The sequence below is a fragment of the Pelodiscus sinensis genome, chromosome 32 (genome assembly GCF_052426305.1).
Source record: "Pelodiscus sinensis isolate ZL-2025 chromosome 32, ASM5242630v1, whole genome shotgun sequence".
Taxonomy (NCBI): Eukaryota; Metazoa; Chordata; order Testudines; family Trionychidae; genus Pelodiscus; species Pelodiscus sinensis.
Window position 1 is genome coordinate 7,763,329 of NC_143083.1, and position 23,743 is coordinate 7,787,071.

Below are 23,743 nucleotides of genomic sequence, written 5' to 3' on the forward strand. Positions count from 1 at the left end.
AGTGAAACCTCAAAAGGCATACTTTGGACAAAACCCATTCTAGTTCTGTAAAAAGGGTGAACATGAGGTAGACTGTTACACCGTGGCTACGTCTACACTGGTACGATTTTCCGGAAATGCTTTTAACGGAAAAGTTTTCCGTTAAAAGCATTTTCGGAAAAGCGCGTCTAGATTGGCAGGACGCTTTTCCGCAAAAGCACTTTTTGCAGAGAAGCGTCTGTGGCCAATCTAGACGCGCTTTTCCGCAAAAAAGCCCCGATCACCATTTTCGCGATCGGGGCTTTTTTGCGGAAAACAAATCTCTGCTGGCTACACTAGCCCTTTTGCGCAAAAGTTTTTCGGGAAAAGACTTTTGCCCGAACGGGAGCAGCATAGTATTTCTGGAGAAGCACTGACAATCTTACCTGAGATCGTCAGTGCTTTTCCGGAAATTCAAGCGGCCAGTGTAGACAGCTGGCAAGTTTTTCCGCAAAAGCAGATGATTTTGCAGAAAAACTTGCCAGTCTAGACACAGCCAGTGTGTTTTCCTAGCACATTACAAAGCCACAGTAAGACTTTCTTTGTCCTGGACAGCTTATGCTCTGGGATGCATATTGTGTGCCTCATAGTATTTAAACACAGCATAAGCTCAGATGTATTTAACAGGGAAACAGCAGGTTTCCAGTTGCATTGGCTGGCAGGAGCCGCACTTGGAATGCATAGCCTCAGGCCTGAGCGTGTTGTGTTTGCATGGAGGAGAGATCTTGCTTTACAGCTGGAAGAGCAGGAGTGGGGGAAGGGAGAAATCCACAGTTGCCGCAGTTGGTGGAGTTGGCACAATATTGTGCTGTGAGCTCCGACATGCCTCTCTTGGAGGGCGGCTATTTCAGGGACAGGCAGAGCGCAGTCGCTCAGGCACTTTCTTTTACAGCATGTTACATATCGCATTATTTATAGTGTGTGTGTGAGAGAGAGCGATTCAGTTACAAGATACCAAACCCCTGAGGGGCAGTGGAGAGCTGGAGGAGAGGGAGATTACTTCCTCTGGTTTTGTGCTCTTCGAGAGCGCTGCCTGGTTTAGCCCTTCTGGAGGATTTGTACAGAGACTCGTACTCCCTGGAGAAACCGCAGCGAAGTTTCTTTTATTAAACAAGCAAACAAACAAAAATGGACGCTTTAAAAACACAAGTGCCAGCTAGAGGACATGAGATTTCCCAAGCTGCTTCTCTGCCGTATTATTGCAGGAGGCGGCTGCTGGCCCAGTTTTTTGAGGTCTTCCTAGTGAGGCGCTTGGCTAAGCGGAACGTCATTGCTCCACCTAATGCAGAGAAGGGAGGGGATCGCAGTTGGACAGGCCTGTGGGAATGTAGAGGGGAGCGAACGGGTCCCAAAGGGAGTTCTTGAGGACACGTCACTGGCATTTCTGGCTTACCTCACTCAGGGACCGCTGCATGTTGGGGGCTCTGAAAAGCAGCCTGGCTCTCTGAGCACTGAAGGTGGAGACTATGCAAGGAACTTTTCAGGGGTCGCTTGAAGGGAATAAACTGCAAGATATTACTGTTTCTAATCTCCCCCCCCCCCCCCCCAGTCTCTCTATTGGCGGGAGGTGGGGAGGCTTACACTAGCAGGGAGGGAGGTACCAGATATGGGTGCAAGGAGCTTTAATTTACCAGACTTGGGATCAGGACATTGTGAATTCAGTACCAACCACCGATCGGCCCCAAAGCTGGGGAAGGGCTCCAGCAAGGGCAGCAGTATGGTGAGAAGCTCAGCTTCTTGGAGGTGGGGGGTAGTCTATGGCTATCCAACGATGGGCTGTCCCAGGTACTGCCCTTGGACTTGCAGGAGCTGCACCGCCATAGCTGCTGCTAGTCTCTGCTCCCTCTCTCCAGACCCTTCCAAGCCTTCCCATCTCAGTTCTCCGCTGTTTCTGGGCTTGGCCGTCTCCCCCCCCCCCCCCCCCCCCCCGTGAACAATGCCTGGGCCTCCCTCCGCTGCTGCCCAGGCCTTTCCCAAGCAGTGACACTGAGGTGATCTTTGACAATGCTGCCCACGTTGCTCTGGGCAGCCGGGAAGCTGCCTCGAGGAGTCTAAGTGTCTCTCCGAGGCAGCGCAGCAAAACTGTCAGCAGCTGCTGAGGCACTGGATTGAACTGACTGCCGAGTCAGGAAGACTGCTCCTCTCTGATTCGCTGCCAGGTGACTCTCTGTCTTCATCCAGAAGGGCTGGAAAATAGAATACGTCTAAGTACAAACTTAAATCTGCCCAGCAATAGCCGTAGGGTCCGGTGCTTGCTGGGGAAGGCCCAGAGGGAAATCTGTGCATGGGCATGTCTAGTCTAAGGATTTAAAGGGTTAACTGTTACCTGGTAAGCGTGAGCCTTACTGGCATGTTTACTGGGGTAACTGGTTAAGTGGCGGAGGTCTGGTCCGGCCAGGCCTGGCTGGAGCAGCCCCCCCACCCTGACTTGCGAGGCCTGCGATGTGGTGTGACTGGCTCGGCCCAGCCAGGCCAACCACGCTATGGGTGGGGTGCTACAACCCAGCTGGGCTAATCGCGTCATCTGCTACAGGGTAGGCCCTGTCCAGCTGGGCCGGAGCAGTCCACAGCACGGTGGACCTGGCTCACCTAGCCCCGCCAGGCCCACTGCATCCTGCAGGGGATCACCGTTAACTGGTTAAGCGAGTGTTTAACCCGTTAACTTTTTAATTGGGATTTTTACACCCCAGGTCTAGTCTCGAGTATTAATTTCTTCTGGGGTTCCCGTATTCTCTGAGCTACTGCTGTCCCTAGCAAGCCTGACAAGAGATGACAAGAGTCGTTATTTTTAGCTCCGTGCAGACTGTAGCCAGGACCAAATGTTTCCTCTTGCAGGGCAGCTCTGTCTGTGACCACCCTCCAAAGCCACCGCATGTGGAATTTTTAACTTGGGACTCTAAGAATTGCCCCTCCTGAGGGCTAATTAATCCTGTTTTTCAATAGCCTGCGTCCTGGAGGATCAGCCATTGCATCAGATATGCCACGGGGCCTCCAGATGCGGCAGTTCTTACCTCAGGGGGAACTGCTCATGGAAACCCTGCAGGAGGCAAAATTATAGTTGTCCTGCTCTCCTCTTTCGAGCTGTTGGGGGTGGAGGGGAAGGAGAGTCTGGACACAAATGTGTCTGCACTGATGGACATGAAGTGCAACAGATGGCTTCTCTGTACAAACTTAAATCTGCCCAGCAATGGCCGTACAGTCTCCTATGGAAGGCCCAGAGGGGATCTGTGAATGGGCACGTCTAGTCTAGGGACGTAAAGGGTTAACCCGTTACCCATAAGCCTCTAGAGAAGCGACTGAGTCGTGATGAGTGCTAGCAGCACCACAGCTCCAGCCTGGCACCTTTCTTCTTCCCCCAACCTTCCTCCTGGGCTTAAAATAAAATAAAATTAATGGAGATTGCCTATCTTCTAGAACTGGAAGGGACCTTGAAAGGTCATTGAGTCCAGTCCCCTGCCTTCACAGCAGGACCAACTACCATACCTGCCAAATATTTGCCCCAAATGGCCACTGCAAGGATTGAACTCACAACCCTGGGTTTGGCAAGCTAATGCTCAAACCACTGAGCTATCCCTCCCCCCATAAGCTCTGTCCCTGGGGGAGGCCCCCTGCACCTGCCTCCCAAGCGCTAGCACCTTGTCTCCTGCTGTAATTGCTGGAGGAAGTGCACTGCCTTCTGGGAGAAAGCCTCCATCCTGCTAGTCCTGCCACCTCGGCTTCTCTTCTGTAAAACGGCCACAGTGACCAAAGGTCCATTTAGCCCAGTGTCCTGTCTTCCAACAGTGCTCAGTGCCAGGCACCCCAGAGGGAATGAACAGAACAGGGAATCATCCAAGGACCCACCCTCTGTTGCCCATTCACAGCTTCTGGCAAACACAGGCTAGGGACAGCAGCCCTGTCCATCCTGGCTAATAGCCATTTGAACCCAGTTGTAGTCTTGGCCTTTATGACCTGCTCTGACAAGGAGTTCCACAGGTTGACGGTGCGTTGTGTTAAGAAACACTTCCTTTTGTTTATTTTAATCCTGCTACCTATTAATTTCATTTGGTGACTTATGTAATAAGAAGGTGTTAATAACACTTCCATATTTACTTTCTCCTCACTGGTGACGATTTTATAGACCTTCATCATATCTCCCCTTTAGACGTTTCTTTTCCAAGGTGAATCTCTCTTACTAATCTCTCTTCTCATTAATTATATGTGACTCGTCCTGGCCAGTGAAAGGTGACAGTGCTGTGGACAGCAGGGGGAAGGATTAGAGATGATTTCACTGGGCATGGGGGAATCTCTCTCTCAATAAAGAGGCTTTGAAGGGATTTGGAGAATTCAGTTAAAACCTTAACACCCCTCTCATGTGCCCAGCCCTCCCCCCCATACTGTTCTCTAAGGTATTGCTCGGTACCTGTACGTTGTGTTGCCTTCAAAGCTGTACTTACGACACGTGTACTGATTGGGAGAATGGCGTGTAAACTGTCTTTCGTGTTCCCTCCTGCTCTAGTGTCACCTGGAAACTTCCAGTGACCCACACAGGGAGCATGTCCCTGAAGGGAAACTGGGGCGTTTTAACCCAGCTGCTCTCCATGGTAACACCTGCTCTTGCAGAGGAGGGAGGGTAGAAAAGGATCAGTGGTGATAAAGGTAGCGTGGCAGCGTTTTGGGATGAGTCATCAGCACCTTGCACTTTGTGCTCCTTTGGAAAATCCCAGCCTCTCTCATTCCTGTGTAGGGCAGGGGAGGCTTGGACCCAAACTCCCCTTGAAATGGGGTGTCTGGAGGCCTGTGTCTTGGAGACTTCACATGAGGTTTTGAATGTGGCCATGTCCTGTCTCTGCGAACTCCCCTGGCCCTTTGAGTCCATAGCTTAGATTTTTGAGGACTTTACAGATCCTGCCATTTACAAATAGGAAGCTTGTTATTTTGGGGCCAGGGAGGCAAACCAAATAACAAATCTGAGATTTCTACAATCCAACCTGCATGTTACAGAGAGGAAAAGCATAGCATGCCTGCCATTCCCCAAAGCTGTTTGTTAAAGCCACGGCTAATGATGATGAGCAAAATTGAGTTCCTGTTTTTGAAGGCCACCCAGCTCAATTTCATGTCACCTTTTAAGAATCCCGCCAAGAAAAAGGGACCTGTTTGTTTGTGAGCTCTGAAATCTGTCTCCAAGACTTTCAGTCCCCTAGGGAACAAGCCTTTTTTTGGGGGGAGGGATGGGGGCAGAGAGGCAGGACTTTCAAATGTGATGGGAGGGGGGGAGGGAATGTCCAACTTGAGACATTAAGGCCCTTTTTAAAGAAAAATCATGAGCGCGCATGGCTTGAAAATCGAGTCCCTTTAAGGTGTCTTAAATTTTTAAATTTATGGACTCAGGCTGTCAATCAAACTCAATTAATGCATGCAATTAATGCAAAACCAATTAATTAGATATTTAAAAGTCATGATTAATCACAGTTTTAATCGCGCCATTACACAGCGATAGACTACCAACTTACATTTATTGTAAATACTGGAAGAATAGAAATACAAGACAACCTTTTGCCTGGGTCCTTTAGGGCAGGGGCTCGCAGTGTGGAGGGTGCAGGAGGCAGGGCAGAGCCTTGAGGGTGTTTTGGATGTGGCCAAGTGAGGGAGTATCAGAGTGAGGGTTGGGAGGTGAGGAGAGGCTGGCGGAAGGGGAGGGGGGCTTTTCTCTCCTCCTAGCCCTCCCCGCCCCCCAACCCCCCTAGGACCGGGTAAGCAGTGCCCCCGGCCCGAACACTTTCTGCCCCCTGACCCTTGACTGCAGTGCTGGGGGGTGGGGAGAGGTAGAATGTGTACAGTACTCACTTTTTATTTTTATTTCAAATATTTGCACTGTTAAAAAGATAAACCAAAAGAAATAGTATTTTTCAATACACATCGTTCAAGTCCACTCAGTCCTACTTGTTCAGCCAGTCGCTAAGACAAACAGGTTTGTACGTTTGCCAGAGATAATGCTGCCCGTTTCTTTTTAATAGTGTCCCCTGAAAATGAGAACAGGCGTTCTCATGGCATTACTGTAGCTAGTGTTGCAAGGTATTTGTGCCAGATACGCTAAACATTTGTATGCCCCTTCATGGTTTGACTTGTGGGCTCTGCAGTTTTCCTTTGTTTTGTTTTTGAGCGCAGTTAAGATTTAAAAAAATAATTCTGCATTCGGAAGTTGCACTTTCACGTTAGAGATTGCACTACAGTCCTTGTATCGTGGCTCAGGGACCCGACGTGTCAGCTGCATGTTAACCAAGAAATCCTGCTCTGACTTCCAGAGTTAGGAACAGAGTGCTCTGCTCCAGTGGAATTCTCATCCTTGTTGCACCTGGTTGTGCTTCCATTTTGCAGTTCATAATGTCTGAGAGTTCACCCCTCGCTGGCAGCTTGGTGCATCATGCCTCTTGCAGTATCTGAACCTGCTGTTAAGCATGTATGTCTACACTAGCTCATTAATTCGAGCTAGATAGGAAAATGAGGCGACCGGAGTTGCAAATGAAGCCCAGGATTTAAATATCCTGGGCTTTATTTGCATGTTCCCGTCCAGTCGCCATTTTGAAATTTCACTAGCCCAAACTCACTGCTGCGCAGTTTTCTGGTATCCACAAAACCCCCATAGTTTAGACATAACCGCAGTTGCATGCAGCCCCCCCCCCCCGCCTCTATATCTGAATGCAGATGCGGGTGAGGGGGAGAGAACAGGAGCACTCCCCTACAAGCACCAGCTCCTGCTCTCCCCCTCTCCCCCACACGTGTAAACAGGTAACCGTTGGAAAATTCAGTGGTTACACGTTTACACAAATTCACATATTTTAACATCCCGACTTCACACTTGTCTCTCCCTCCTCCACCCCCCCCCCCCCCAAATCTCAGCTGAAAGCACCGCTCTTTTCCCTGTCCAGTCACCTGCTGTTTGGTTTCACGAATGGCTGCTTTAGTTTTTGCAACACAAACTGCTTTGGCGCTAAGTTACGTGCGACATGGGAGGCTCTTCTGCTGCAGCAGACGATGAGAGAACTAATGAAATCCTGAACGCGCAGGATGTGGAGGGCTTGTCTAAACACAGAGTGGCGCCGTTTCACTCAAAGGGCAATACTGCATCACTGAAAGTGGTGTCACTTTGTACGTCGCTATGAACTCGTCTGATGTTGGTTTAGGCTTGTTTCTAGTTAAATAAGCAGCTTCACGACATCCATGCAATATTCAACCTTTTAGTTAAATTGGTGCAACTCTGGATGTGGCCAAGACCTCTCAACCTTGGGGTTGGGCAGGGGGAGCTATGGGCTAATAAACACTTTTGGCTGTCCCGCTAGAATCATCATTCATGACCCTTTTGCTTAAGGTTGGGAGTTCTGAGTGCATATCTTCCCCCTCTTTCTCCCTGAGTCACTTCTGCCAAATGATGGATAGCTAGAACTGATACTGCTGGTATTTTAAAGGTACCATGCAGAATATCGAGCTTTACAGGCCATCTTTATATCAGCAGAGAAATAGGTGGGGTCTTTCTTTAGACAAAACCCGCTGCTGATCACTTCTACTGGTGACTGGAAGAGAAGAGGGCCTTGATGTCGCACAGTGTGCTAGCAACGACGGTCTTCTACCACTAGAAAGAGCAAAGGTAGCCCCTTCGGGTTCACTGCTGCTGCAGGAGACCCCAGCTTCTCTACTGTGGCTCACTGAGGAATATCGCTGTAGGCAGCAACAAAATGGCCTTTCAGCAGAAGGTAGCAGCGGTTGGTTGCAGGCCCCGTTTTGTTATTTGGCGTATGCAGTCTGGTTAAGCCATGCCACAGCGTTACTATCAGTGATGTTGAAAGGCACTAGGACCTCCAGGAAGATCAGTCATTTTGCAGCCTGTGACGACATCTGTCCTGGTTTGTGGCTGCCCACACTGACATGGCAAACAGCCTCCAAAACGCCACCGAAATTCTGCTGCAGCATAAATTCCAGGATGGGGATGAAACCAGGGCAGCAGCACCATTGCCTCTGTGGTTAATCAAACCTGGGCTGATGCTGAGCGGGTCCAAGATAAGATGATTATTTGTCCTTTTCCCTGCAGCCCATGAAGCTTGCCACATATCCTTTACTGTAAACTGGGCGATGTGAGGGCAAATGACCATGTGATGGATTAAACACGCCTTTAATTGACAATGCGTGTGACATATTAGGCATTTTTTTAATCCCAAGCTTTGCTAGGTTTTCCTCCTGCTAACACTATGCAGAGCAATAGTGCAAGTCCTGTGATGCAGTGAGGCAATCGTTTCAGGCTATTAATCAATAGGTGAATAGTTCCCATCTTGTCCACCATAAATATTGGGCCGAGAGTTCATTTGTATTCAAATATTTTGACTAGAAGCATGACTGCTTCTTCAACTAGAACAGGGGTTCCCAACCTGGGGTACGCGTACCCCCAAAGGGTATGAGAAGCTTGTCAAGGGGGTACGGGGAATATTTGGTAAATAACTAGATTATCCTAATTGAAATATTCCAAAAGTAGTAGTGTTAGTGAAAAAAGTTGTGGATTCTAGAGTCTAGAATGTATTTCCTTTCATATTGAATGGGGGGTACGGGAAGGTTTACTAAAAGCCAAGAGGGTATGGGGACCGATAAAGGTTGGGAACCCCTGAACTAGACCCTAAAAGTTTGTATCGCTTGTAGAGCAGCAGTGGGCAACCTATGCTAACAAGAGGCCAAGTGGTCTTCTACCTCAGTGGGCCGCAAGACACTCATCACCAGGAGAGGGATGGTTTTGCGAACTGCGCTTGAATTTGCTGGGTGTGCCGATGAAGCGGGAGCGCCCAGCTCTTGCCTAGATGTTGTGTGCAGTCAGCATGCACCTTGCTTCACGTGCCCTGGCTTTGTGTGTGTGTCTCGCTAGCAATACTGGTGGTGGGGGAGGAGGGAAACGACGTAGACGGAACCAGAAGAATCGGGTAACCCTGCACCTGAGCAGCGCTGAACAAAATGTCTCCCAGAATCCCATGGGCCCAGCTTGCCCACCACTGTTGTGGAGGGACAGTTCAAAACCATTTGGTAAAAAACCTTCCAAGGCGGAGCCTAAGGGCAGATCAATGCCAGCATTTTCTGTCAGAGGACCCTAGAGCAGGGGTGGGCAAAAAGCCGAATTCGGCCCACGAGGCAGTTCCAGGCCCCACTCCTAGCGCTTTGCCTGGGTGCCGGAGATACGAGCCCTTTTAACTGCTTCTATTTAAAGGGCTTGCGCTTGCTGTGTAGCCTGGCAGCCATCGGGCAGACACAAGCCCTTTCAACAGAAGCAATCGAAAGGGCTCGCAGCTCTCGGTCCCACTGGCCCGTTGCCTGGGAGGCACGAGCCCTTTCAACAGCTTTTATTCAAAGGGCTTGTGCCTGCGGGGCAGCTGCCAGACAACAGGTTAGCAGCGGAGCCAGCTGCCAGCCCTGTGATGTGAATTCTAAGCCTTTATCCCAGACCGCGATAGGAGGAGGCTCGCCCCCAGCACCTTCCCATCTGCTCCAGGTCCCTTCCATTGGCCAGAAGTCTGGGGGCAGGAACCCCAGGCCAAGTAAAACTCCCGGCAGGGTAGCTGTCAACCCTGCCCCTTCCGGGTTGGCCCACAGTCACTTCCGAAATTTGTGAAGTGGCTCCCCTTCAAAAATGATTGCTCACCCGTGCCCTAGAGTGTTTCCTGGCTATCACTGAACTAGGCTGTCACCCTTCATATTGAGAAACTGAGGCGGAGAGACGGGAATTCCTTTGCCCCACAGCATGTTGTGAGCTGCAGACGGAGCCCAGGAGTTCTGCCTGTAGCACCCACCTCTTGTCAGGGATTGGGGCCTTGTTTCATCTTAACTCCACCACCTGTCAATGTATAGGACAGTTCTAGGACAGCCGAGACCAGGGATGGGCAAAACAGCCTGCAGGCCTGGTCTGGCCTGCCCCACATCTGAATCTAGCCTGCCACAGCCTGAGAGGAACTCGGGCAGGTTCCCTGCTCAAAATGGCCAGCTACCGGGGCCAGCATGTGTCTGTGCGGTGCAGCCCTTATGCAGTGCCCCTACCCCCAGCACCATCCTCGCCAATGGGAGCGGCAAGGGCAGTGCTTTCGGGCACGTGCAGCACACGGAGTCCTGCTGTCCCCTCCCCCCCAAGGGGAGCGCTGGGCAGAGATGCACATGCTGGCCCCAGCAGCTGGCCGCTTTGAATGGCGTTGCAGAGTCATGGCAGACAGGGAGCCTGCCTAAAGATCCCACTGGGCTGCTGGCCAGGAGCCACCTACGTTAAGTACCTCCCAGCCAGAGCCTGTACCTGGCAACCCAACTGCCTTCCCCAGGTCACAACCCCCTCCTATCTCCGAACCCTGTGCACTAGGGATGTTAAATATCGGTTAATTCAATAGTCAAGTAACCTCGTAAATTCTTATTGGTCCCCGGGGGCGAGGCCAAGCAGCCGGTGTGCTCCGGCCCCACTCTGAGCTGCTGCCTCCGTATCAGAAGCAGCAGTGCAGGGTGCCAGGCGGGAGCTGGTCCACAAGGGGAGACCGTTTAAAAACCAGCCCCTGTCCACGAGGGAGGTGGTGGGCGTGGCTGCTGAGCTCCTGGACCCAGCATGAGCCGGAATTGAGCTGGGCTGCTGGCCAGCCTGCTAAAAAATGTACTGGCAGGCGGAGGGGGATGCGTGTAGTCTGTAGCATTAACCTATAAGCTTTTGCTTATTGATTAATTGGTTAATCAACTACACTATTAAATCCCTGCTCTGCACCCCTTCCTGCACCTCTGCCCCAGGTCACAACCCCTTCCTGCATCCAAACTCCCTTCCACAACCCACACCCTGTCCTGCACTCCAGTCCCCTATCCAGAGCTCCCTCCTGTACCCAGTCTCCATCCTAGATCCTGCACTCCTCCATTAATAGCATAGTTCCTGGCCACTTATCAAATTCTTGGAGTGGCCCCCCAATTGAAAATTATTGCCCCCCCCCGTCTATGCCCTCACGTATCCCCCCTTTCTATGGTGTCTCTTTAATGCTATTCCCTGCTTCCATTTTGTAACAGACCAGGGAAGTAGCCATGTAGACACTTGATAATGTCGTGTAGCAGTAACTCCAAGCAGCACTGGGCCTTCTCTGGCATAAGAAAGACAAATTAAATAAACACGCTTGATTGCTTAAACATTTGTTTTTTAAATTAGCAGCAGCTTTAAAAAAAATTAAAGTATTTGGACGTGCTGCTAGGGAACATTTTTATCGTTTTTTCCCTGGTATGACTTTTTCCAGAATAATTGCTGATTTAAAAAGCAACACTGGGGCCAAGTTTGGGGTTTAATCCTATCAGAGCCGTGGATGGAAATAAAAGTCACCGTTTGAAGCTGGGCAGTCCAGGCAAGGACCTGATAGTTTAGCATTGACTCCCGGGTTGCTGTGGCACCTCTGTGTCCTGTGGGAGAACCAGAGAAGCCAAGAGCTTATTCCTAATAGTGAAAGCTGGCCCCGGGATTCTCTCCATCCTCATTGCTTAGGGGAAGGGCGAGGGAAAGCCATACTGAGCTTGCAGTGTGGTCTAGTGGACAGGTGACTGGCTACGGACTCGGAAAATCGTATTCTGTTCCCTCTTCTGCTGCTGGTCTGCTGGGTGAGCCTGGGCAAGCTCCTTTCCCTTTCCGGGCCTTTGTCTTTTTTTTTCTTTTTTTTTTGCCTGCATCGATGGTAAGAGAGATTCCTTGGCTGGAGAGTTGCAAAGTAGGGATGTTAAATATTGGTTAATTGAATAGTTGAGTAACCTCACGAATTCTTATCGGTTACTCGACTATTCTATAGTGCTTGGGGCGGGGGCGGCGGCCAGTGTGCTCGGCCCGACTCCGGAGGAGCCCCCTGCCACTCCGCGCTGCTGCCTCTGATACAGAGGCAGCAGCGCCAGGTGCCAGGCAAGAACTGGTCTGTGATGGGAGCCAGTTTAAAATCCCGCTCCCCCATGGGACCCAGCACAAGCTGGAACTGAGCTGGGCTGCCTGCCCGCCCAGCTCCTAATACACTGTAAATGCAGATCCGCAGCAGGGGTAGGTCCCAGACCCGTCGCAAACCAGGACTGAGCCAAGCAGCTGGTCAGCCTGCTAAAAAATTTACTGGCAAGGAGTGGGAAGAGAAATGCATGTAGTCTATAGCATTAACCTATAAGCTTTTGCTTATCAGTTAATTGACTACACCAGTGTTTCTCAACCTTTTTTATAAAGTACCCCTTTTAAAAAAAATTGTAAGTACCCCCCAGTACCTACAATTTTCAGACACACACAATTTTTTTTACCATTGCAACACATGTTTCAACAACTTAATTGTAGCCAGGCGGGCAATGAAATTTTTAGGTTGTAAAAAGTACAAAAATAATAAAGCGTTGTAAAACTTAAAACAAAAATTCAGTTTTCTCCAAATTTCAGTCGTGTTGACGTTCCCCCCCACCCCAGACTCTTCTCGAGTACCCCTAAGGGTACTCGTACCACTGGTGAGAAACACTGGATTTCACTATTACATCCCTAGCGCAATGCCTGGCATAATAGGCTCCTAGGCTTTTGCTGCTACTGGACCAAGGGTCTCTCAGCGGACTATCTCAGAAGGAGATGTGTGGGCTGCATGACTAGCACTGATGAGTCAGTGTTATTAATTACTATTTCTGTTATGTGGTGCCTTTTTCTTAATTTGGTTTGAATGCAAAAATTACACCTTGCCCCAGCTATGCCTTCCCTGTAATTTAAAATGACATTCCATGCAAGGAGGAGCCACCATCTGGCTAACAGGGACGCCTGCATGCAATTTGGCTACGGTGAGCTGCAAATTAAAAGGCAAAAGGCTATCTGATCCCACCCAAACATTCATTATTTCTCAGAAGCCCTCTCAAAACAAAGCTGGTGCTTGCAGCTTGCTCTAGTGGTCCACAGGCCTGCGCTGTTTTGGCTCTAATGCTTCCTTCTTGTGCAATAGCCTATGCAAATGAAGCATGGATTAGCATATTGTTGCGCTTCATTTGCATAATTAATTAGGAGCCTTTTTGTGCAAGAGGCTTTCGCGCAAAAAGGAGCTGTCTACATAGCTCCTTTTTGCCCAGATGCTCCTATAGTTGAGTTCCAATGGAAAGAAAGCGGAGAGCAGATTAGGGAGGTGGGTATTTTTTTTTAATAACCTAGAAATGATCATGCAGTTAAATTCATGGGCTCCCAGGACAGGTGCTTGGGGCGTAGTGGTGAGTACACATTTGGCAGGGGAGGAGGAGCAGAAATCTGTTGCACACGCTTAGATGTGCAAGAGCAAAGATGTACCTTGGATGGCCAAACAGAGTCCGATCAATGGTCCATCTAGCCCAGTATCAGTGGCAGATGCTTCAGATTAAGAGAACAGGGCAGTTTATCGATTGATTCATCCTGTCATGTAGTCCCAGCTACTTGCAGTCAAAGGTTTAGGGACATGCAGAGCTTGGGGTTGCATCTTTGCCCATCCTAGCCACTACCCATTGGCGGCCCTATCCTCCCTGAAGGTATTGAATTCCTTTCTGAGCCCAGTTATACTATTGCCCTTCACAACATCCCCTGGCAAGGAGTTCCACAAGCTGACTGTGCACTGTGTGAAGAAGTAGCCCTGGTCCTTCAGCTGGGCCCATGCAGAAGGAGCCTTTCTCTTGTCTTTGAGCTCCTCATTGCAGGATCAGGCCCTTTGCATGGACAAAGATGCAACAGGTGAAAACTAGATGGAGCGGGGGGTTAAAGTGCAGCTTCCTAGGCTTGCTCTGTGTACTTCCTGGAGGTTCCAGGGAGTATTAAAAACTTAATAAATCAGTTAAATCTGGTGACATATGAAGTAATTAACTTATAAGTGGGGGATGGGAGTTTGTAAAGCATCCTCTCCAGGAAACTAATGGACCCTGCACCTCCTTATCTTGATGATTTTCCTAATTTCACTGGATGCTGAGGTAATGGATCTGACTAACCTTTATGGAGCTAATTTTATATTTAATGGGCTTTTGGTTTTTTTTTAAAGCTGCTGTTTTTAAAATGTTGGTGCACTTGAAGGGGAAGAGAAGATCAATAGGGGCTGAAATAAATCTGAACAGTCTTGCAGGGTTTTCGGGTAGCACCAGGTCCATTCTGAAAGCACCGACCTCGCCACCTGAAACCATCCCTCGAGCTCAACCACCCCTCTTCCCCGGGCAACAAGCTGAGCACGTGATAGGAAAGAAGCCGAGATGCTGCCTTCATACCAGAGCGTCACTGCCAGTGGTTTTTGCCTGTCTTGCATCACCTTTGACCTCCCCCCCTCCCCCCCCCCGGAATGAGGGAGCTGCAAAGCCGGGATCATCTGTGTTAATCTGGTCTCATTGAGGCAGGATCAGTGAAACCACCTCGCAGATTCACTGTATTAGGGAGCAGATTGAGGGACTTAGAGAGCAAATTTAATAAATATCATTTCGATATTACTTGGTGGAAAAAATCCTCTGAGCAGCTGATGTCGGAAGCCCTGTGCTGAAGGCTGGGGAAATGGGGGCGGGAACATTGTGGGTCTGGGTTGGCAAGAAGGGTGGAAACACCATCCGCATCTCCCCCACAGCCTTTAGAAATGGGGCGTGGGGGCGAGGTCCACTTGGGTCAGAGGGGAAGGCTGAGCTGATGCCACGTGCTTGAGCTAGAAGGCAGGGCTGAGTGATGTGTGCTTCGTGGTGGGGCAGGGCTGTATGGGTGCTGGGTGACATAGGGATGGAGGCAGGTGTTTCAAAAGAACTGGAATTAGTACAGGATTGGGTCATGTCTCTGGCAGTCTGAGGACATGGGGTGAAAGGGGGCTGTCGAAGGATGTATTACCCCTTTCAAAAACAAAAGTTCAGGCCCCACACAGTTTGACCCCTCTATCTGTGGAGCGGGGCCGTTAGAAGGCATTTGAATTGCTAGCAATGGATGCACTGCCTTTAAGTGTTAAATGGACACACTGAGCCAGATCATCTGCTGATTGGAATCTGTGCAGCTCCATGGAAGCTGTGCCCGTTTACACTAGCTACTGAAGTTGGCGGAGCTCCCTGGCTTTACACTAGCTGAGCATGTGGGATGTGAGTAAAGCCACATTAATAGACCTTCTTTGGTGGGGTCAGCGTATACTGGAAGGGAAAGCAGGACCATGGGATTTCCCCAACTCAGAGTGGGGAAGGGTTATAGAACTCTTTGGTGGCAAGAGAGAGAGTTTTTTTTCCTGTGTGTTTTCCTTTGTCTTGTAAGTTTCCTTGTAGTTCCTGGTAGAGTCTTTGAGCTGTGCTCTAACATGCCTGAAATGCCTTTGTGAGCTTTCCAGTGAAAAAACAGTGCTGCCCTGACAGGTTCCAGAGAGGCAGGGGGATGAAAGGGAGGGAGCAGAACACCCATCACATTCATGGATAGCTTATAAGCGATACCCGTCAGCTCCGTGGCTGGTGTTGGAGGCAGGGAGACGTATTTACCTTTCTATGGCAGGAGGGCTGGAGGGGAGGGACACAGGTTTGTGCTTGTGATAGGATAACAAGGGCATTGATTTAGCCAGAGTCTGTTTTCTGCATTAATCCTTGCCCATCACTAGTTACCACTTGCAGATGGTTTCTTCTGCCTGGCTGCCACTGGAGCTGTGCAGCCTGGTGAAATGCTGTTGGCAATGCCCAGGGAAAGTTCCAGTTGCAAAGGGTAGATGGAGACAGCTGTAAGAAGTGTCTCTTGTGAGGCTCTACCGAGGCAGCAATCCAGCTGCGCTGGCGATTGTGGCTTCTCCTGCTGAGGTCCTGTTCTGGAGGCGATCGGCTACCCTGTGTTCGCTGTTTGCTGAGACGCACTGCGAATGAGTGGACGGTGTAGTAGGGCTGTCGGGCAGAGAAATTGACCAACTGCTTTGTCTTTGTTTCTTGCAGGACCCCCTGCCTGCTGGAAAAACACTTAGGTTTAGAAGAAAATGTTTGACCCCTTGCTAACCCCTCTTTCCTCCCAGCCTCCTCCGGCGAGGGGGTGAAAAAGGCTGTGGGCAATCCCAGGAGAGCCAGAGTTCTGGGGGCTGTATCATTAAAATGCTAAAAATGAATGTGCTGAAAACAGACACAATTGGGTATTTAAATCCCTGAATGAAAAGAGTGTGTGTTAGAGGGCTTCAGGGAGCTGGTATCCCAGAGCCCCTGGAAAGTATGCGGTCAGGCCTGTGCCATTGATTTTTTGTTTCTGGGTTTTAAAGTGACCGTGAAACGCACGAGGGAGGCAGATGCCCCAGCCACAGGCTGTAAAACTGAAGAGGGGGTTTTCACTTTTTCCTGGTGGTGTCAAGAGATGGGGGAGGGGATTGCCCCTCGCTAGGTGTGTGCGAGGAGTGAGATTGTGCACGCATACTCCATCTACAAGTGCTCACATGCTCAGACTTCACCCACACTCCTTCATGGTTGAACACTTATGCCCTTTGTACTTGCACGTGCACACCCGGGCATATTGGCTCCTGGCTTCCTTCTTGTGCTATCCTGTTTGTAGCTAGCCTGCTTGTCTTCCTCCGTTATCAGAGCTAGTGCCCATTGGCAGCAGCGCCACCTTTGCACACTGTTGGTGCTCGGGATGCCGCCTTAATTGTGCTCCTTGCACTTTTTTGTGCGAGACACAGCAGTCAGAGCTAGAAAAGACCCTGCTGTCTCACTTTATTGTTCCTTATGCACAATACTGCAAACTGTCACCCCTTCTTCACCGATTCCCACGTTTGCACTCACCCCTCTGGCAAGCCCCCAGGTGGAACCCCATTGTCACTGACCCATTGACATTTAGCACTGGTGTTATTTGGTATTTCTCTGGGGGAGAGGGGGTGTGCGTGTATGGGGTTAGGAAAAAAACAGCTTTCCCACCCTTCTCTGTGCGTGCATGTAAGGGGTTTTGTGAGTGCCAAATGACCCTAGAACTGCCCTTAGGTCAGGTATTAACTGGCTGGGCTGTGTGGCTGTTGGATACTTAATGATCAAATGAAACATTTCAAGGTTTCAAAAACAACACCACTAAGCTGCAGGACTGTTTGCTACTAGAAGCCCAGCTTCCCATTGGCCCCTGGCAGCAGGAGAGCAAACGAGAGTGGGGGTTTTAAACCATACAATTTTTCCCCTCTAACAACTGATTGGCTGCCAACGTTCTCTGAAGGGAAGCTGTGCCCCGCCTCTCTTGGTATCGGATGTCAGGTTGGCATGGAAAATCCCATCTGTTTTCAATCTGGGTCTCCGCTTGCATCTCCTAAGCATCTTCTCCCTGCTTTTACTCCTACATACCCCCCCACTACATCCGCTGGGGCACACACATCAAGGGAGTCTGCTTGGGCAACTTTCTTTTTGTCCTAAAAATGTATGTGACCTCTCTTATGTCCCCAGCTCCTCCCTTTCCCTAAATACTCAGCACGGAGGCACATGCTGCCCTTTCACATCTTCCTGCCCTGGAGGAAGGTTTTCCAATGCTCACAGGCTTTCCAAGAGAACCTTGCAGTCCAGGGACTGTTGCCGGCTTTGGCTTGCAGAATTCCCCAAGGAATCCAGATTTTTTCAGCCTCAGATCCATCAAAAAATAGTAAAACCCAGAACAGGGCTGGGAGCCAGGAGTGTTCCTTTTTGAGGCCTGCAACGGACTTTGAATGGTCACTGAGTCCAGCCCTTGGCACGGAGACAGGACTAAGTAAACCTTGGTTTAACTGGTTAACCAGTTAGCCTCACTCTTAATGAGGAGTGGGGGAGTGACATGGTGGAGAGGGGCTGTCCTGGCAGAGCTGGGGCTGCTCCGGCATTCTAGCCAGGGCAGCTTCCTTCTGCAGCAGGCCCAGCTCCTATTTCCCGAGCACCCTGGCCCCTCTGCTCACCCCCTCTTTAACCAGTTAGCCAATTAAATGGGATTTTACCTCCCTAACCCGACCGGGTTTGTCCAGCCTGCTCTTGAAAACCTCTCGTTTTCAGGATTTCCTGTTTTTTCACTTTCCTCATAAAAAGGTTAGGAAAACCTGACCTACCATTTTTGCTGCTCTCCTCTGGACTCCCTCCAGTGCCTAGGGCGCTGCTGACCCGGGCGCCCGATGATGACGTCATGGCCATTGACGGCCGTGCAGGCAGGGGCGCCGATTGCGTCTCTCCGCCTAGGGCGCCAGCTGCTGCAGCCGGCCTCGGGCCGCTCCTGCCTCCAGTTTATCCACGTCTTTCTCAGCGTGGCAACTGGAAGTGGACACACTACTCCAGCTGTGCTGTGTGGAGCAGGACAGATATCACCTGTGTCTTGGCACTTTTGTTAATACAGCCCAGAATATTAGTCTTGTTCTCATCTGAGGAAGTGGGTTTTGCCCACGCAAGCTCATGATACTGTATTTTTGTTGCTAGTCTCTAAGGGTGCGTCTAGACAGCAGTGCTATTCCGGGATATTTCCGGTATCCCGGAATAGCGTTTTCCGCGTCTTGGCAGCACGCCTGTTATTTTGAAATAAATAACGGGGGTGCTATTCCGACATCCCTGTAAACCTCATTCCATGAGGATTAAGGGACGTTTCGGAATAGCTTTCTATTTCGAACTTAACTCGAAATAAGCTACGCAATTTGCATAGCTCAGATTGTGTAGTTTATTTTGAGCTAAGGGTGCAGTGTGGGCACACCCTAAGGTGCTACAGAACTGCTTTTTTTTTTTTAAGTTACAAACTAACACAGTTACCCCTCTGAGACTTTTGTTCACAACTGAATCAGTGTTGGCTCATATTCAATTTCTGATTTGCTGTAACCCCAGATTCCTGTCTGCAGTACTATCACCTTGCCAATTATTCCTAATTTTGTCACTGTGCATTTGACTTTTTCCTTCCTCAGTGTGGCACTTTGCACGTTATTGAATTTCATCTTGTTGCTTTTAGACCAATTCCCTGATTTGTCAAGCTTGTTTTAGTTCTAATTCTCTTCCCCAAAGTGCTTGTATCCCCTCCGAGCTTGGTGCCATCTACAAATTTTATAAGCGTCCTCTCCATTCCATTATCCATGGCATAAATGAAAATATTGGATAGTACTAGACCAGGAGCAGTCCATACTTTTTGGTGGGGGGCCACGCCAAGATTTTGGAAAGTGATCAAGGGCCACACTATTCTGTAGAGGGGGTGTAGGGTCTAGGATGGAGGTTGGTTGCAGAAGGGTGCATGGGGTAAGGGACTGGGGTGCAGGAGGCTGTATGAAGTCTAAGAGGGAGTTTGGGTGAAGGAAGGTGTTGTCACCTGGGTCAGGGGATTGGGGTGTAGGGAGGGGAGTGTAGGGGTTGAAGATTCTGGCCTGGGGGAGAGGTGGAAGAGGGGATCTGGGGGGGGAGCTGTGGCCTGGGGCAGGGGGGTGCAGAGGGTTGGATGGTGACCTGGGGAAATGAGTTAGAGAGTAGGAGGGACAGGGGTGTTTACCTAAGTGTTTCCCAGCCAGCAGCCCTGCAGCATTCCCAAGACAGGCTGGGTTCCCTGCCTGCTGCAGCCCCCGACCGCTTGACACTGCAGGCTGCTCCCTTTGTGTGGCTCTCAGCTCCAGGAAGGGGGAGAGGCTTGCGCTGCCCTTGTCCCCCAGGCCAATCTCTCAACTCCTATTGGCTAGTTATTTTCGGCCAATAGGAACTGAGGGTGGGGAGATCACACAAAGCCTTCCCTTCCCTCCAGAGCAGAGAGGCACGTGGAGCAGACCTGTGCTTAAATCAGTGACTACTGCGTGCGTCAGAGTCCTGGCAGGATGGTCGATGGGCCGGATCCAGGAGCTTGGCGGGCTGGATCCGGCCTGCGAGAGGTTGCCCACCTCTGCATTAGACCAAGTACAGGCCCTTGCAGGATCCCACTAGAAACATCTCTGCCAGTTTGACAGTGAGCCACTGATAACTGCACTGAGAACCGTCTTTCACCCAGGTTTTCACCCACTTTACAGTAATTTTATCTAGACCATGTTTCCTTAGTTTCCCTATCCAAATGGCGCACGGTACTCTGTCAGAAGCCATTTTAAAATAAAGTAATACAGTGGTCCCCAACGTTGCGTGGCTGCCGGGCGCCCGGGGGCAGAGCCACTCATGTGCTGAGCACACGGGGGCGGGGCCACACATGCGCCGCGCACCCGGGGGCGGAGCCACCCACGAGCCATGCGCCCGGGGTCCACACTGCGCATGTGCCGCGCACCCGGGGCAGGGGCCGGCAACGCACCCCGAGCCGGCACCGCGCATGGGCCGCGCGCCCGAGGCCACCCACGAGCCACGCGCCCTAGGCCGGCCCTGCGCATGTGCCCTGGGGCCAGGGATGGGGCCGCCCACGCGCCCCAGGCCGGCCCTGCGCATGTGCCGCGTGCCCAGGGGAGGGGCTGCCCATGCATCCCGCGCCTGGAGCCGGCACCATGCATGTGCCGCGCGCTGGGGGCGGGGCCAGCCCAGATGTTTCAGCGAGCGCACAGAAATCCCCGGCGGGCGCCATGGTGCCCGCGGGCACCGCGTTGGGGACCACTGAAGTAATATGTCTGCGGCTTCACCCCAGCCACTAGGTCAGTAACCTTGTCAACTAAGGAAGTTAGGTGAGTTTGGTTATTTTTATGAAATCCATGTTGGCTATTCCTTTTACCTCTGTTACCTTATGGGTGCTTACAGATCGGTTGTTTAATAACTTTTCTCAGTATCTTTCCAGGTATTGAGATTTGGCAGGCTGGTCTGTAATTCCCCAGGTCCTATTCCTCGCTTTTAAAGTTAGTTACTATTTGTGCCCTTTCCCAGTCCTCTGGGACATCACGTGCCTTTGAAGACAATTGCTAATGGTTCCAAGAATGCTTCAGCAAGTTCTTTTAAATACCACAGGACAAATTCATCTAACTTGTTCCTGAATCTGCTCTTTTCTGGTTGTGGGCTATCTTCCCTCCCCTAGCTTATTAATTAATTCTGTTGAGTCGCCATCAAACTTTTTAGTAAAAACTGAAGCAAAACAGGCAGTAAGCACCTTTGCTTTCCGGATATCCGGTGTTAGCTTTCTTTCCCTGTTAAGTAGAGGCCTGGTACTTTCCTTTGCTCCTATGTAAATAATTCTTCCTGCTGCCTTTTATGTCCATTGCAAGGTGTAAGTCATTTTGTGCCTGAGCCTTTCTGATTTTGCCCCTACGTGCTCGTGCTACTCTTTTGTGTTCCTCCTTAGCAGCTTGTCCATGTGTCCACTTTTTGTAGGATTCTTTTTTGATTTTCAGCTCATTAAAGCAGTGAATACAGAACAATTTGCTTCCATCCTCAAGCGAAGCATAACGTCCCTGTGGGGTTTCAGCTTAACTTTAACACACGTACGTAACAATAAGCATATCATGGTCTGTCTCTGCAGAAGCCCTCTTTTGTCCCAGATCCCTTTCTGTAGTCTTGTGTTTGTCATCCCGTGCTGTGTTACGTCTTATTTAGACTCTAAAGTCCTCAGGTCATGGATTAGCACCACTTTTTTATGTCTGTAAAGAACTGGGCACACCTATGGTGCTTCATAAATAACAAATGGGTTTTAACAAAATCCCCAGCCCTTTTATAGTCTGATAAAGTTTGCCTCCACAGTAGCCAAAAAAAAAAAGTTTGGTTTATTTATTTTTTTCTTGTCATCATGTACAGCGGTGATTATCCTGCAGCCATTCCCCATCCATTCTTCCTGGGCCATGGTTGTCACGGGGTGTATCTGCCTTCGCCTCTTGTACCAAAGTTTCTTCTTGGTGCTTTCACCAGGTCAGTGACACCACTACTGGTGCTAGTGCAGTGAAGGCGCCAGCAGCTTAACCGTGCTGGTGGCTAACCGAGCTGAGAGCAAATCTGTGTGAGGCAGCGGTTAAAGCACCAGCTACTGCCTGCAGCCTTGTTGACACTGGAGCTGCAATTGTTGCCGCTTCTGGAGAGGAACCAGAGTAGAGGCAGCTTGGTGCTGAGAGCAGAAAAAGTCTCATTTGCACAAGATGGGAGGCTCGGGCTTATGATGATTAGCTGCTGGGTGGTATGTCTCCTAGGACTGTAACCGTGTTGGCTGCCCTGTGTTTAGAAGCACACTACTTTCTTTAGTGGGGACAAGGTCTGAACGACTGGAGAGCTGAGCTCTCGTGCTGGCTGCGCCGTTAACTGTGCTGTGCACCCTGAGTAGGCTGCTCCCTCTTTGTGACTCAGTTTCCCTTCAGTATACTAGGGGAATAAATAACTGCTTTGCAGAGGGAGCATGTGAGGCTCAGTCATTGGCCAGTGGCTCAGAGATTCTCCAATGGGAAGCTGCCAAGATGGGGAAGCGATAAAAATTAAAAAAAAGTAACCCAGCTTCCTTAATCATAATAATTCATAAGACCCAAGAAACAAAAACATAAAGTGCGAGTTTTTACTCTCCTTGCCCTGCTTCTGTTCTCCCCTTCTGGTGTAGGAGGCTGGCAGCCAGTTGGAAAGGGGAAATGTATGAGCTCTCTCCATTAGCCACACTGCAGCTCGGTCAGGCTGGAGTCCAGACAGAAGTCACCCACTCCTCACGCCATCAAAAACAAACCCCCCATCTCTTCCCCCCCCCCCCCACACACACCTCTCCAAACTCGCAGATGGAAGAGAGATTTACCCTGGGGAGCTAAATGTGTTACTAGCTCCTATGTGGGTGGCTGGGGCTTCCTCCCCACACCCCTGCCAAACACATCCTCTATGGGGCATCCCCCAGCTCCATCCTATTCCTATTCCTCACACCATCATCTGTCACAGGGCCAAATCCCCCCAATGGCTCTTCTTTCCTCCTCTCACACCCACTCCCCAGGGATTCCCCCCTTCCCAAAGGCCTTTGCCTATGGATTTGCTTCCTCCCCCCAGCACACATACATTATCCTATAGAGCTCTTTCCTCCATGGATTAGCGCCCCCCCCCCTTACAAAACTCCAGCCCTATGGATCTGCCCCGCCACACCTTTTCTCTATGGATCTCTGCCTTCACAGATCTGCTGCCCTTTTCTTCCCACACCCGGTCCCGTATGGAAATCCCCCTATGGCTGTGCCCCCCCCCCCCGTACCTCCCTCCCACCTTCCCCTATGGATCCTGTCCTACACAGTTCTCTCTCTCTCTCTCTCACACACACACACACACACACACACACTCTCTCTCTCTCTCTCTCTCTCTCCTCCCCCCTCCCCTGACTCCTCCCCATCTTTGCCCCTCCCCCTGCTGGTCCCTGTCTGGCTCCAGACCTTGCAGGAGGTGTCGCTGTCTCCCCCCTCCCTTCTGTCCCCCCTCCCCAAACCCAGGGTGGATTAACAGGACGGACCCTCATGGGTCCCTAGCCACTGCCTCTGCCCACCAGTGCTGCAGCTGGGGGCCCCTCTCGGGGGCTCAGATGGCAAGTCTCCAGTCCACAGGGTGAGTCCTGCAGCCCAGCTGGGTCTGAAGTGTGTGTTTATGGCAGGGGGGTGGCTCCTGGCACCCTGGGTCTGAGTGCCCAGCGTGGGGATATTCTCCATCCTCCCCCCCCCCCATGGTCCCTTCCCCTGGCCCTGCTCCGCTGCCCCTTCACTGTCCTCTGTTCTCAGATTCCTCTCTCCCCCTGCTCCAAATTCTCTTCCCCATCCGTTCCCTCTCTTCCCCGACCCCTTCCCCTCTGCACATTCCCCGGTTCTTAACCCTTCTATCAACTCCCTCCTGGGGTTCAGCTCAGTAAACTACACCCTTAGGAGCAAGCCCCCTTTGTTTTCCTAAGGTAGGAGAAATGGAGACCCCTTCTCCCCTCTGCCTGCTACCTTCAGCCCTAAGGCTG

The 23,743-nt window shown here is 50.7% G+C and overlaps 1 protein-coding gene across 5 annotated transcripts in view; it reads left to right on the forward strand.

Annotated features, from left to right (window-relative positions):
- The window catches only part of PTPRS (protein tyrosine phosphatase receptor type S), a 276,924-nt gene that overhangs the window by 38,060 nt on the left and 215,121 nt on the right, over positions 1-23,743 (forward strand). For 2 of the 5 annotated variants that reach the window (XM_075903068.2, XM_075903071.2), the window contains exon 1: positions 23,178-23,349. The exons of the other annotated variants lie outside the window; for them this stretch is intronic. The gene's annotated coding sequence lies outside the window, so the exon portion shown is untranslated. Of the gene's footprint in view, positions 1-23,177; positions 23,350-23,743 lie in introns of those variants that run through there. 5 annotated transcript variants of the gene reach the window in all.